Raw genomic sequence first — 3428 nt, forward strand, 5'->3', positions numbered from 1 at the left:
CCTCACAATTGTTATTTTTTAACGAATCTAAACTACATAAATGATATACATGAGGGTATTTTGGTCTATTCAACCCATTATGCCTCCATATTTTGTCCTCATATTCTTTCTTGCTGCACATGCACCCTATTACCAACAGAGGTGAAGCCAAAAAAAAAATTTAGGGTGGTCCTCATATATATATATATAAAAGATAAAAACTAATTAATGAAAAACCCAAATGAAAAATGAAAGAAAAATACAAGTCACAGAGAGAAAATAGCATATATCAATAAGTATTATATTTTATTTTGAAAAGCAAAAAAAAAAAAATGAAAATGTGAGGGTGGGCCTGGGCCTACCCTGGTCCTAGGGTGGCTCCGCCCTTGATTACCAAACTCTACATAGAAATTTAGATCCAGTACTAATGTTCGATTTTATTCCATTATGCCTCCATAGAATTTAGGTCCTGTTTTTCTTAACCTGCATGTTTTGTTCCGGAATAAAAGTCTTCTTTTTAAATCCAGTACTAATGTTCAATTTTATGTTTAATTTATGTGTAGGATCTGTTTTTGTGTGTGTATGATCTTGATGGTTGATGGTAAGTTTCTTGAGTTTCATTATTAAAGTACATTGTTACAGCCAAATATATGAGTGTTTTTTTCTTATTTTTTGAGCAGAGGAATGACCGACACCTTTCGCCTCTTCAGGTTGTTATGTTGGTTGGTTATTGAATGGGATCTTATTCTTGATTAGGTATAAATAATTTTCTTTCACTACCGGGTCTAATGTTATCATTTTTATTATTGAATTTCTTTATTATAATTACTTTCTTTTTCAAGTGAAACAGAGCGTTGTGAGATCATTGAATATCGGGATTTTATGTAAAGTTTCAGTGGTCCTGTATAGCATTCTACTTCATATTATAGTTTTATCATGGTATTCTTTTATGGATAAAATGGTGAAAATATGTTTTAGTTTTCTATATTTTGTCCTGGGTACGATACAATCGTTATATTGATTTAAATCTTTCTTTTTGTTGTGGAAATGGCAGGTGAAAGAGAGTGGTTGAAGGAACAAAATAGAATGCTAGACCATTTACCTATTTGCCCTTATGATTTATGAAGGTTCTGGTAAGGTGAGGCATCATTACTCCCTGACTTGTGTTTTTATTTTTCAGTATATTTGGGAATACCTTTTAATTAGATAGATATAATCATATAACGAGTAACTGAATTTTTGTGAAAGATTTTCTAATATTTGTAGTATATTTCTAATCAGGAAAATCACCAAATTTTTGCAACAAAATTTTGACCTCGAGTTTAAATTTTTTACTTTTCCCTTTTCGAGTAGTACCGTGAGCATTGGAATAGTTCCAACCATTTAAGAGGTGCAAGGATTGACAATCCGGTTTTGTGTCTTCATGGTCCGGTCGTTAAGGGGCAAGATGGACCAATTTACCCATGCTATATATATGGGTAATTTGCAACAACGTTTCACTGCTCATTGCATCTACCGAGTGTTAAAAAAAGGTTAAAGTACAATCTTCAATGTTCTGGTTAGTTTTGGAACACTCTTCAGCTAAGTTTGTCGGTTTTCCCCTCTTTTGGACATTTTTACCCCTTTCCCAAACATCACCTGTTATCGGCAAATGCACAAACTTCCTTGGTGTCGCCCCTACCCAACTACCCAACTACCCTTTACAGGAAATCTCAGACTATTCCAATAGTTGAAGGTTTTTTTGGTCAACATAGATATTAATCCTGGATGGATCTTGACTCGGTCTCCATTCCCTATCCTTTCCCTATCCCGCCCAACAGGTTTTTGAAACTTTGTAAGTGATGAAAAAAACAAAGTGTGCATGCCATTGGTTTGGACTTGGTGGAACAACTAAAAGAAATCCAAGATTTTTGCCATTAAAATCCACGATGGAGGATGGAATGATAGAGTCGTTTCCTTCATTTGGGAATCACAGTTTCGTTTCCGATTCGATAACATGAAATCCCACCCAGGTATGTTCCTTTTTCAATTTCCTTAAATTTGACTGTACTTGTATCTTTTCCATTGTGTTTTCTCTTCTTTTATTTGTTCTTACATAAACCCCTCTTTATCAGGTACTCCCAAAAGTATTTTTTTGTGAACATTTGGATTTTTAATTTCTTTGAAATGAAAATCTTGATTTAATTTGTTCTTTGTTATTTAACAGACATGAGAGAGGAGACAGCCTATGATTTCAAGTCCTAAATTTTGGTAGTGAGCCTTTTTTTTCAATTTAAAATTATGTGTGATTGGTGGTTTTATTAGATAATATGGAAACATTTGTTGAAGTTCTCTATTCTTTTCCAAGCTGAATATAATACCAAGAAGGAAGTTTTGAATTCCAAACCGCCCCATCTTTGTAAGCATGTGAGTACTCTTGTCTATCTTTTATAACCAGAAATCTTTACTTCAATTTAAAGTTATGTTTGATTGGTAGTTTTGTTTGGTTTAGAATTTAGGTTGACTGTGGATAATCTTTGTTTTTGTGTTTTAAGATTAAAATCTTTATGATACATTTCAGGTATGCCTCTTCAAGAAACAAAGTCAGGTTTGCTAATGGAGCAGATACTTATGATGGAGAACTTATAAATATTAGGTATGTATGATGTCATTGTTATCCTACTGTTTCCACATACTTTTATCAGTTTAAATCATTTTCTGATTGGTACTTGCTATCTTGATTCAGAGGGATAACTTGTATTTTATCTTCATCTCATCATATGAAGATAAAGTATGTTCCCTACAAATCCCTATCTTCTTTTGTGTACTCGAATCATGTAATCTGAAAGCACATGGAAGAGCCATTAAACCACAAATTATCTTAAATGATGGGAAGCTTCATTAATCCAAATGGATGGTTTCCATTCTATGTAGAGTTTGGTAATACAGTGCATGTGCAGCAAGAAAGAATAGGAGGACGAAATATGGAGGCATAATGGGTTGAAAAGACCAAAATACCCTCATGTATATCATTTATGTAGTTTAGATTCGTTAAAAAATAACAATTGTGAGGTATTATCATTTGATACAGTTAATTATTTCATTCCATATTTGATGCTAATATCGAATGGGTCTTTCCTTCCGAATCTAAATACACTATACTGTTGTAGATAGTAATGTTGCTCAAATATCTCTAAGAGTGATTTATACTTTATAGTTCCAATTGCCTAAATTAATATTATTATCTTCTGAAACAAGTTATGTCAGGTCCCACAAATATAATTTCAATCTCATATAAGAATTTTTTACTAAATGTATGTGTAGAAACAATTAGTTTGCAGATAGCTTGCAGATAACCATAGGAGGCCAATGGGTAACAGGAAGCAAACATAGCGCAAAAGAAAAGAAAGAAGAAAAATACAATGTAGTTTAGTTCTTGTATTATAGCACCATACTTTAATTTATTTCTT

At 32.6% G+C, this 3428-nt stretch overlaps 1 long non-coding RNA gene across 3 annotated transcripts; it reads left to right on the plus strand.

Annotated features, from left to right (window-relative positions):
- The first annotated feature begins 440 nt into the window (after positions 1 to 440).
- LOC145108693 (uncharacterized) lies at positions 441 to 3131 on the plus strand. Of its 3 annotated transcripts, none has more exons than XR_013708480.1 (9): positions 441 to 580; positions 660 to 735; positions 822 to 918; positions 1034 to 1117; positions 1333 to 1991; positions 2186 to 2229; positions 2327 to 2385; positions 2540 to 2614; positions 2705 to 3131. It is a non-coding gene; the product is annotated as an uncharacterized LOC145108693 (long non-coding RNA). The 3 variants fall into 3 exon arrangements; XR_013708498.1 differs by having other exon boundaries at positions 1034 to 1112; XR_013708487.1 differs by lacking the exon at positions 822 to 918.
- Positions 3132 to 3428: the final 297 nt, after the last annotated feature.

The sequence above is a fragment of the Lactuca virosa genome, chromosome 1, assembly GCF_052849685.1.
Source record: "Lactuca virosa cultivar CGN04683 chromosome 1, Lactuca_virosa_CGN04683_v6, whole genome shotgun sequence".
Taxonomy (NCBI): domain Eukaryota; kingdom Viridiplantae; phylum Streptophyta; class Magnoliopsida; order Asterales; family Asteraceae; genus Lactuca; species Lactuca virosa.